Raw genomic sequence first — 12438 nt, forward strand, 5'->3', positions numbered from 1 at the left:
ACCGCACCACTACTATATACTAGTATATCTATATCTATATCTATCTATATATATATACTACTGCTACATATGTGTATGTAAATATCTCTGCATATACATACACAGACACATATAAATATATTTGTAATCAATCAACAAAAATGTTTATTAAACACTTTGTGACTGACACTGTGCTAAGATACCAAAACAAAAATGAAATAGTCTTTGCTCTCAAGGAACTTACACTGTATGAGGGGCAACATAATGTACATACATCAATACAAAGTTATTTTTTGGCGAGAAGATTCTAGCACCTGGGGGTAGGGTATGTGACCAGGAAAGGCTTTGTGTAGGAGGCAACAGTTTAGCTGAGCTTAGAAGGAACTAGGCGTTCTAAGAAGCAGGAGTGAGGAGGGAGGACCTCCCAGACATAGGAGGAAGCCAAGACAAAGGCCAGCGACTGGACGTGGAGTGTTGTGTGTGAGAGACACCAGGAAGACCATAGAGTGAGTAAAGGGGAGTAATGTATCATAAGACTGTAAAGGTGGACTGGAATCAGACGGTGAGGGACCATAAGGGTCCAAAAGGGGTATTTCTATTTGATCCTTGAGGCAACAGAGAGCCAGTGGAGTGAGAATGACATAGAAAAATCACTTTAGTAGCTGTATAGAGGATAAATTGGAGAGAGGGAAGAAGAGGCTTATATAATGCGTGTGTGTGTGTGTGTGTGTGTGTGTGTGTGTGTATGTGGCACTTGGAGTCAGAAAAATTCCTCTTCCTGAGTTCAAATCTGGTCTTAGACTCTTATTAACTGTGTGACCCTGGGCAAGTCACTTAACCAGGTTTGCCTCAGTTTCCCCGTCTGTAAAATGACCTTGAGAAGGAAATGGAAATCCACTTCAGCATCTTTGCCAAGTAAACCCCAAAAGGGGTCATGAAGAGTCAGACATGACTGAAATGACAGAGCACAATAAAAAAGCCTGTTTTTTTATATTTATATATCACTTTAAGGTTTGCAAAACACTTCGCAAATATCTCATTTGATCCTTACGACAACCTGGGGAGGTAGATGCTATTATTATTATTATTCCTATTTTATGGATATATTTGTGTGTGTGTGTGTGTGTGTATATATATATATATATATATATGTTTCACAAAGTGAACGGTAAATAATAATTTAGTGGTGTAGTCTATCCCTGATAATTCTCATGTGGATGATGCACACTGCAGATTGTCTGTATCTGAAACCAGGAAGGGGGATGCTCCTTGCTACAGAGAAGGAGCACATAATCTCAAACCTGAGATTTGAGGCTCTCTACTACTCAGTTTCTAGCTTTGTACTGGCATTGTTCCAGGTACTTTTGGAGATTTAGAATGGTGGGGGCGGGATGAGAAAGAAGTGGAAACCCATTGTAGAGGAGCTTTTCGTACACCATTCTTGCCAAAGGTCACTGCCGTTCCCTTGCTCAGGGTGATATAGGTAGTAAGTGGCAAAGGTCCTCCGGATTTGAACCTGTGTCTTCTGACTCCAAATGAAGCCCTTTTTCCTGTACCTCTACAGAGGATAACAATAGTGCACAGGGGAGTTTATAAAGTGCTTTTCTTTACAACAACACAGGTAGAACGAGGTTACTGGAACACAAGGTAGAACTGAGACATTTAGCCTCTCTGGGCAACTCTCAAAGACCATACAGCTTGGTCTCCATTAGCTGAATAATGAATATTCTGAAGTGACTGCATTATTCACATTTACACTGCGTGTTTTCATTGGGTTAGAACCAATCACCATAACTTACCTGATTATAACTTTGTATAGTGCAACTTCAAATACATGCAATCACTTCAGAGGATTCATTATTTGTACTAATTGGGACCTTACTGTAAATTGCAGTAAAGACACTGTCTTGCATTCAGGGAGGGAGTTTCCTCATCTGGAAGTTTCCCATACGACTAAGATGGCAGGTCCAGGTTCTATCCCCATAAGGTAGAATGTCAAAGTGCGTCTTAGCCATGCCTGCAAAGCATTGTTAGTACTGGGATGAGGATGGATCACTTCTTCTGGGAAGGCTCACTTTTATGAGATGGACCTTAGGGTTCTAATAGGTCATGTAATTCAAACATGTGGTTTAATGAAATTATATAGCATCCAGATTATAAGAATTTCAGATATATGATTTATTTTTACATCTTTGTAGTAGCCAGTGAAGAGGGAAAGGGGGATAAATAGAAATAGAAAGAAGAAGCGACTACAACCAACCTGTCCTACTCTGTAGTTATTAATTTAAGACAATTGTGACTCTGGAGTTCTTCAAGCTGTAATTTTCTTTAATGAATGTATGGCTTATAGGTTTATTGGTACTTTCTGAGAAACACCACAGTCATATCCTGACATACCCCCTGCAACAGACCTCTCCTTTGCAATAAAGCAAAACTGATAAAATTGTGTGATGATGTCTGATAGGATAGGAACCATTTCCCATGTGAAGTCCCCCACCTCTTTAATGAGAGATGTGATATTCATCACCTGTTCTCAGGGACCAAGATTGATCATTGCATTTAGTCTGGATTCAGGTGCCTTTAATGTTGTTTTATTTTCTGTCATTGTAGCTATGTTTGGAAGGCAGCAGATAGAAAGTGAGCTGTGTAGTCAGGAAGATCTGGGTTCTAGTCCTGCCTCTGAAACTTCCTAGCTGTGTGACTCTAGGCAGTCACTTAATCTCTCAGTGTACCAGGCAACTGAATATGACTGTAAGTGGCATAAGAACCGTGCATTTGCTTTGGCAAAGGGAGGTCTGTCTATGGTAGTTTCCTAATCCAGTTAAGGTCTGGACCAAAAAAAATGTCATTGTATATACCTTGGTAGTCAAGCAATTTGTTTTTACTTTTCAAAAGTATTAACTCAAAGGTGTACCAGATCTTAAATTGTATTATAAAGCAGCAATCATCAAAACTACTTGGTACTGCTTAAGAAATAGAGTGGTGGATCAGTGGACTAGGTTAGGTATGCAAGACACAGTTGTCAAAGTAGTCAAAGTAATCTACTGTTTGATAAACCCAAAGACCTCAGCTTCTGGGATAAGAACTCACTATTTGACAAAAATTGCTGGGGAAACTGGAAAAGAGTATGGCAGAAACTAGGCGTAGACCAAAATCTTACACCATATACCAAAATAAAATCAAAATGGGTACATGATTTATATATAAAGACTGATAATATAAGCAAACTGGGAGAGCAAGGAATAGTTTACCTGTCAGATTTATGGAGAACAGAAGAATTTATGACCAAACAAGAGATAGAGAACATTATGAAATGCAAAATGGATAATTTTGATGACATAAAATTGAAAAGTCTTTGCACAAACAAAACCAATGCAACCAGGATTAGGAGGGAAGCAGAAAACTGAGAAAGAATTTTTACCACCAGGGTCTCTGATAAGGGCCTCATTTCTAAAATACAGAGAACTGAGTCAAATTTATGAGAATACAAGTCATTCCCCAATTGATAAATGGTCAAAGGATATGAACAGGCAGTTTTCAGATGAAGAAATTAAAGCTATCTGTAGTCATATGAAAAAATGCTCTAAATCACTATTGATTAGAGAAATGCAAATCAAAACAACTCTGAGGTACCACATCACACCTATCAGACTGGCCAACATGACAAAACAGGAAAATGATAACTGTTGGAGAAGGTATGGAAAAATTGGAACATTAATGCATTGTTGGTGGAGTTGTGAACTAATCCAACCATTTTGGAGAGCAATTTGGAACTATGCCCAAAGGGCTATAAAAATGTGCATACCCTTTGACCCAGTAATAGGTTTTCTAGGGCTGTATCCCAAAGAGATCATAAAAATGGGAAACCCACAGGTACAAAAATAATTATAGCAGCTCTTTCTGTGGTGGCAAAGAATTGGAAATTGAGGGGATGCCCATCAATTGGGGGAATGACTGAACAAGTTGTGGTAAATGAATGTAATGGAATACTATTGTGCTATAAGAAATGATGAGCAGGCAGACTTCAGAAAAACCTGGAAAGACTTGTATGGACTGATGCTGAGTGAAGTGAGCAGAATTAGGAGAATGTTGTACATAGTAACAGCCACATTGTGTGATGACTAACTTTGATAGACTTAGCTCTTCTCAGCAATGCAAGGATCTGAGACATCTCCAAAAGTCTCATGATGGAAAATGCTATCCACATCCAGAGAAAGAACTATGGAGTTTGGATGCAGATCGAAGCAAACTATTTGCTTTTTTTCTTCTGTTTTGTTTCATTTCTTCTTTCTTGTGGTTCCTCCTATTGGTTCTAACTCTTCTTTACAATATGACTAATAGGAAAAATATGTTTAATAGGAATGTATATTCCTATTAAATTCCTATTTAATTAGGATTTATTTATTTATTTATTTATATTATATACCTTATATTTGTATCTTATATTATATAATAATATATTATATATAATTATATAATATATAAATATATAAAATATTAATTTTTTAATTTAAATTCCCATTTAATAGGAATGTATATTCCTGTATGAACCTATATCAGATTGCATGCCATTTTGGGGAGGGAGGTGCAGAGGGAGGGGGGGAAAATTTAAAACTCAAAAGCTTATGGAAGTGATTGTTGAAAACTAAAAATAAATAAATTAAAAATACTAAATCAAATTAATAGAGATGAAGTGAAAAGTCTTGATTAGAGAATATCTAAAGCAAACTATTTGCTTTTTTTTCTTCTGTTTTGTTTCATTTCTTCTTTCTTGTGGTTCCTTCTATTGGTTCTAACTCTACAATATGACTAACGTGAAAATATGTTTAATAGGAATGTATATGTAGAGCCTATCTATATCAGATTGCATGCCATTTTGGGGAGGGAGGCATAGAGGGAGGGGGAGAAAATTTAAAACTCAAAAACTTATGGAAGTGATTGTTGTAAACTAAAAATAAATTAATTAAAAATACTAACAATCAAATTAATAGAGATGAAGTGAGAAGTCTTGATTAGAGAATATCTAAAAACAAGTACAGTATAGTAATCCATTTCTGGATCAAAATAAAATAATATATGTAAAGGGACAAGAAACACGTCACACTTACGACTTGCCATAATTTATTGATATTAAAACAGATGCCAGTCTGTGACATAGACATCTGGGTCCCTTTTGCCCTGATTTGGGACATGTCATAGTGTGCATGAGGTCCAAGAAGGAACTTGTCCTGTATGCTAGGATTCTAGATTGAATGGCCCCAGAACTTTGGAGTTTGAACTGTTTTATACCCAGAAGAGAGCAAGCTGGAGCTTTGCCAATGTAGCAATTTAAGGTAAATAGGCTCCAGGCACCTCTGAATGAGCCAATCAAGAGTAAGCTAGTTAAGGATGTACTCTGGGTTATTATTCCTTTGGTGGTTAGCAATAACCTCTATGGATCCATAAGTCTCTCTTTCTGTTGAGTAACCCCGGTCCTCTTTCTGTGGGAAGGGTCCAAATCTCACCTGACCATTTAATATAGTTTTATGACTTTCAAGGATACATAGTAACACAAATAAGGTTAATAAAGTCTTGCCAAGCTCTTGTCCTTTGGGCATCTATTTTAATAAGAACTTTTTTTTTATAAGCAGACCGGTATTGAATTTTATGTAATTGGATCGATCTAAAGTGCTTAAAAACTGTTGTCTTCATCAGTAGTGGAGGGACAGCTGGCTTTGGAGCTAGCAAGACTTCAATACAAGGCCCTCCTCTGACCAATTCTAGCCAAGTGACCCCAGGCAAATCGCTTAATCTCTGCGTTTTCAACCAGTTCACTAAGATTAGAAACTGCAGAGAAGGTGCTGACCTGCATTGGTAGGGGGAGTTTCCTAATCTGGGAATTGTCTATATCCATGAAATCATGGGTTCTGTCCTTATACTCTCAGGAAACCTGTTTTTCATAGATAATAAAGAGGTAGAATTTAAACCCAGCCTATGTCCTGAATAATGAGGTTTTATGGGATTAGTAATTCCTTTATCTTTTTACTTGGATTCTCCTATGGATACACAGTCTAATTCAGGGGTTCTTAACTTGTGGTTAGTAGTTTGATTTCAGGGGGTCTATGAATTTGGATGGGAAGAAAATTACCCCTTTATTTCCACTAACTTCTAATTGAAATTCTCCATTTCCTTCAATTATTTACAAACATTATTGAGAGAAGGGGTCCATAAACTTCACCAGACTGCCCAAGGGGTTCATGACTCCAAAAAGCTTACAAACTCTTGGGGAATTAGATTCATGGGGGTAGGGTGGGGGGAGGGGTACTCTCTCCCTCAGTGCAGATCCCAATCCATTTATGCATCTCCTGATCTGGCATGATTCTTGTTTGTATTCTTCCATAAATCCTTCATAAAGGATCTGTGCAATGCCCCGGAGGGCTTCCTCTGGGTTGTTTAATATTTCATGGATGTCAGTTGATGCTGGCTGGCTGGCTAGATGAGGCCTTTCGCCCAGAGGGGTTGTAGGGAAAGTGCAGACAGAGACAGCGAGAGTGAATGATGAATATCCATGAGTGCCGCTCCTGACTCCAAAGGACTTGCACTAACCCCGGTGTTTAATCTTATCTGCTTACCCTAGATTGGTGAATTTGTAAGAGGCACCAGTTCCCCTTTGTCTACAGAAGTATTAAATCTCGCATCCCTTAGATCTGTGGGCCAGCTGGTGGTTGGGCTATTGTCTGGATAGAGCTAACTTCCTGGGAGCAGTTATGTGGGCAGCTTCCTTTCATTAAGCCAGACAAAGGGAGGGACTCAGTGGTCAGCAAAGAAGCAGATGTGTCTGTCTCCTCATATCCTTTCTGTATGGATAGCTACATTAATGTAGTTTCTACGTTGTTTGATAAATCCTATAGTTAGCTTAAGGTATAACTGGGTATAACTGTGACTGCATCTCCTGTCCTGGAAACCCCGAACCTCAGTCATTCAATAAACATTTATTAAGCACCTATTATGTGCCAAGTACTGTGCTGAACTCTGGGGATACAAAAATAGACAAAAAAAAATGCTCCCTGCTCTTAAGGAGCTCACAGTCTAGTGGGGGAGATAACACACAGATAAGCATATACAAACAAGCTATATACAGTATATATTGGAACAGAGAGAAGGAGCTAGAGTGAAGAGGGATTAGGAAAGGCTTCCTGGAGAAGGTGGGGTTTTTTTTTGTTTTTTTTTTTTTGCTTTTTTTGGTGAGGCTATTGGGGTTAAGTGACTTGCCCAGGGTCACACAGCAGAAGGTGGGACTTTAGCAGGGACTTGAAGGGATTGAAGCAGGGACTTAGGAGGCAATGAGGAGGGAGAGGAATCCAGGCCTGGGAGAGGGCCAGTGAAAACGCCTGGAGTCTGGAGATGCAGCAAAGAGGCCAGGGTCACTGGATTATAGAGTATTTGGGGTCGTTGCTGTTGTTATTGTTTGTCCTTAGTGGTGGTGGGGTAAGAAGAGTGGAAGGGTGTGTGTGTGTGTGTGTGAGTGAGTGACAGGTTATAAAGGGCTTTGAACAGCACACAGAGGATTTTGTATTAGATGCTCGTGGGTCTTGATATAAATATCCCCGCATCTTTCTTTTTAACTGATGAAGATAATGAACATGAAAGCACATAAGATTCCACAGCAACCTTAAGAGACATGGTCAGGCCTTCTCCACTGTCATCGCTCTCCTTTGTCTGAAAGACATACAATGCAATAATGTTCAAGTAAAGGGTTTCTTTACAGATAGTGCAGGAAAATGGAACTGACTGTTCCAAGCCTGGAAACTTTTTAAAGTACAGCGAAGAGTACCTAACAAGTTAAATGGGTTTTTTGGAAATAGCCTGCAAGAAGACTTGTACGCAATTATTCCATTGTTCCTTTGAGGATCAGATTATGGACTCACAGCATAGTGAGTTAGATTTATGCTAACTTTTAACTTTTTATTTTCAGTTCCAAATGTTTTCCCTCCCCTCATCCCTCCCCCATCCATCCAGAAGGCAAGAAACATGATACTCATTATACATATGAAGTTATGCAAAACATATTTCCACATCAACCATGTTGCAGGGGGGAAAAGCAAGAAAAATAGAGGGAAAAATATACTGAAAGTGAAAAAAAATGTGCGTGAATCCGGATTTTTAAGGACAGTTTAGGAGAAGGGAAACCTGAATTTATTAAGCACCTGCTATGTACCTGGTAGGGCAGCTAGGTGTTGCAGTGGATAGAGTGCTGGGCCTGAAGTTGGGTAGATTCACCTTTATGAGTCCAAATCTGGCCTCAGACACTTACTAGCTGTGTGATCCTGGACAAGTCAGTTAACCCTATTTGCCTCAGTTTCTTCATCTGTAAAATGAGCTGGAGAAGGAAACGGCAAACCCCTGTAGTATCTTTGCCAAGAAAACTCAAAATGGGATCACATAGTTGGACATGCCTGAACAACAATGTTGCTGGCACTCTGTTCATTGCTTTACAAATATTATCTCTTTTGGTCCTTGTAGCAACTCTGATAGAGAAGTGTTGTTATAATCCCACTTTTACAGTTGAGGAAACAGAAGTGGACAGAGGTTAAGTGACTTGCCCGGAGACATACTGCTAATAGTGTCTGAGGCTGAATTTGAACTTAGGTCTTCCTAACTTCAGGCCCAGAGCTCTATTCACCGAGGCATCCAGCTGCCAGAGCCTAGAACACTAGTCTAAGTCTAGTAAGGTATAATTTAATAGGAATAAATGTAAAGTCTCACACTTGGGTAAAAAAAATTGATTCTGTCAGTAAGAGAAGGGGGAGGCATGGTCCATGTAGAGATTTGTTTGAAAAAGATCTTGGCGTGTTAGTGAACTGCAACCTCAATATGAGTTTATGGTGTGATAATGGCAGCCAAGAATGCTTGTCTGGGCTTAGGTTGCGTTAACAGAGCACGTTGGAGTGAATAGTTTCCCTGTACTTTGTCTCAATTCTGGACACCACATTTTATGAAGATGAGCTAGAGAGAACCCAAGGAAGGCAACCAGTGCTTTGAGATCATGGCATATACAGACCAATAGGAGAAACAGTGGGAGTGTTCAGCCAGAAGAGGAGACTGAGGGAGAACATAACAGCTGCATTCAAATATTTGAAAAGCTTTCATGTGGAAGACAGAGAAGACTTATTCTGTTTGACCCTAGAAGGCAGACCTGGGGATGGAAACTGCAAAGAGGTAAGTTTAGGTTTAAGGTAAGGAAAATCTTCCTAATGAATCAGAGCTCTCTAAAAGTAGTCAGGAGAGCTCTTCAGGCAAAGGCAGGGGGGACACTCATCAGGTATCTGGTGGATGGATGAATCCCTCTAACTTAGAGGTGCTATGATTCTGATGGGATTCTAAGAGAAGGAGCTAGGTGGTGAAGTGGATAGGGCGCTGGGTCTGGAGTTATGCCTCAGACACTTTGTGTGACCCTGAGTAAGTCACTTAACCTTGGTCTGTCTCAGTGTCCTCAACTGGAAAATGGAGATCATAATAGCACTTATCTCAGTGTTGTGAGGATCAAATGAGTTAGCAGAGTGCCTGGCAAGGACTCGGTGCTTCATACTGTAAATGCTTATTCCCTCTACCCGCCCCGCCCCACCCCTGTCCTCGCCCAAGAAATAAATTCAGGGGCAATGACCTGGACTTCAAAAACCAAAAGAGGCTTTTTGAGTAATTTTATGTAGCAAGAGTGACACCTAGTGGTTGATTTGCCAATTTTTGGTAGTAAAAAGTTGAATTGGAAAATCAAATGAAATAAAGTATGGCAAATCCCTTGAAAATTGTAAAGCACTAGACAAATGCAAGGTATTACAATTATTCCTATAAAAGAGAAAGTTTCATTTCTATCACTACCAGTCCATGTGCAATGTTGCATGTATTACTTAGCTACACATCATCTCTTGATTCTGGGCATTTTCATTGCCTGTCCCCCATGCCTGGAATGCTTTCTTTCTTATCTTTGCCTGCTGGCTTCCTGGGCTTCCTTCAAGTTCCGGTTAATATCCCACCTTTCTATAAGAAAGATTTAAGCCTTCCTTGATCCCTGTGTCTTCCCTCTGTTGATTATTTCCAACTCATCCTATGTGTTCGCACATAGTTGTTTGCATGTTGTTTTCTGAGTTACATGGAAATCTCCTTGAGAGCAGGGATTGTTTTTTGCCTTCCTTTGTATCCCTAGTGCTTAGCCGTCTTTGATGTGGGCGTACCATGTTGGGTGGTCCTGTACCGGTGTCTCCCATGTCTCACAATCGATTCCAAAGCTCTTTAGAGGACTTGAGAATGTCCTTGTATCGCTTCTTCAGACTACGCATGTGAGTGCCTGCCTCGTGTGAGTTCTTTGTAAAACAGTCTTTTAGACAAACGTATGTTTGGCATTCAAACAATGTGGCCAGCCTGTTGGAGTTGTGCCCTCTGCAGTAGAGTTTGAATGCCTGGAAGTTCAGCTTGAGAGAGCACCTCAGTGTCGGGTACAGTATTTTGCTGGGTGATCTTCAGAATCTTCCTAAGACAACTCAAATGGAAGTGGTTTAATTTTCTGATGTGGTGCTAGTAGACTGTTCAGGTGTATAACAGGCATGTTCATAGGCATGTAACAATGAAGTCAGCACAGTGGGTCTGTAGACCTTCAGTTTGGTAGGCAGTCTAATACCTCTTTTCTCCCATACATTCTTCAGAGCCTCCTCTCAAATACTGAGGTAGCTCTGGCAATGTGTGCATCCATCTCATCATTTATATGTACATTCCTGGAAAGTATACTGCTAAGGTAAGTGAACTTATCCGTAGTATTCAAAGTTTCTCCATTTTCTGTAACCCAATGCTTCCATGTATGGATGGTGTGGTTCCATCTGATGGAGAACCTTTGTTTTCTTGGTGTTAATTGCCAGACCCAAATTAATACAAGCAGCAGAACTGATCCATACTTTGGTACATCTCAGCTTCACAGGCAGCACTGAATATACAATTATCTAAAGAGTCATGCACCAATGCTCCCTCTCCTTTAGTGCTGGCTTGTAGCCTTTTTAGGTTAAATAACTTACCATCAGTGTGATAGCTGACCTTGATGCCATTTTCATCTTTGTTGAAGGTGTCTGATAACCTTGCAGAACATATGCTAAAAAGCACTGGAGCAAGCACACAGTCCTGCTTCACTCCATTGAAGACTGAGAAAGCTAGAAAGCATTGTCTGTTATCCAGAATCTATGCAAGTATGCTGTTGTGGAAATGATGTACAATACTGATGAACTTCTCCAGGCAATCAAATTTTGTCATATTTTCCATAAGCCCTCATGACTGACGGTATCAAAGGCTTTCATTAGATCGACAAATGTCGTGTACAGACCTCTGTTCTGCTCCTGGCATTTCTTCTGGAGTTGTCGGGTAGCAAACACCATGTTGACCAATCCTTTTCTGAAGACACATTGGCTCTCAGGTAGATGACCATCTTTCAGGTGAAGGATCAGCTGATTAAAGACTCTGGAAAGAATCTTGCCAGCAATGACTAAGAGACCCTTGTGTGGTTGTCACAGGAAAACCTGTTTCCTTTTCCTTTATATGGATGGGCAATGGAGGCATCCTTGATCTTCTGGGGGAGAACCTCCTCTTGCCAGATAACCCAGAAGATTTCTACCAGCTTTTGTATGAGCAGTGGACCCCCTGCCTTGTAAGATCTCAGCTGGAATAGAGTCAGCACCAGGCGTTTGGCCATTCAAGAAGAGCCTAATGTCATTCAAAACCTCTCCTTCAATTGGAGGTGTGGCTGGAGAGGGATTGACTTCTACTTGAGGTAAACCATCATGGCTTCGGCATTGGTTGATGACAATCCACTGAGAACAGTGTAGAAGTGTTCAGCTCATCTCTCAAGGATCATGTCCTTATCACTGATGAGTATGGCTCCATCAGTGCTGAGTAGCTGAGATGCACCAAACTGCCCTTGTTTAATATCTTTGTACCTAAAGTTATTTTCTTATAATTCAAGGCAGTACTAGGACTATCCACCTCTTATCTTTCATAGGCCCATAGTTTTAGAGCTGGAGGGGATCTTAGAGGTCATCTGGTCAAACTCCCTTATTTTCCAGATGAGAAAATTTGGGCTCACAGAGGTTAAGGGACTTGCCTATAGTCCCATAGATAGTAAACATCAGAGACAAAATTTGAATCCAAGTCCTAAGATTGCAGAGCTAATATTCTTTTCACTGTACCATGATGCCTCCTAGACTGACTACATTATTAGCTCACCTCCTTTTTTGTTGTTATATATCCACAATGATGCCTTATACGTAACTTTTTGATCATTTTTTTTTTTACATTTCCCTTTGGGTCACAAGGAATCATGATGCCTCTAAAATTTTGGCATTCCATGATTCACTGCCATACAGCACTACTGAGAGAATATCTGTGTTAAAGAGATGTGTTTTTTAAAATTCATTTATTTTTAGTTTTCAACATTTACTTCCA

At 39.9% G+C, this 12438-nt stretch overlaps 1 long non-coding RNA gene across 2 annotated transcripts in view; it reads left to right on the top strand.

Moving 5' to 3' along the window:
* The first annotated feature begins 413 nt into the window (after positions 1-413).
* The window catches only part of LOC114041949, a 47061-nt gene continuing 35036 nt past the window's right edge, over positions 414-12438 (top strand). The window contains exon 1 of one of the 2 annotated variants that reach the window (XR_003568958.1): positions 414-485. This is a non-coding gene — a long non-coding RNA (uncharacterized LOC114041949). Of the gene's footprint in view, positions 486-9108; positions 9178-12438 lie in introns of those variants that run through there. The other variant, XR_003568957.1, reaches the window with a different exon arrangement.

This window comes from Vombatus ursinus, unplaced genomic scaffold (genome assembly GCF_900497805.2).
Source record: "Vombatus ursinus unplaced genomic scaffold, bare-nosed wombat genome assembly UNPS02014225.1, whole genome shotgun sequence".
NCBI classification, from domain to species: domain Eukaryota; kingdom Metazoa; phylum Chordata; class Mammalia; order Diprotodontia; family Vombatidae; genus Vombatus; species Vombatus ursinus.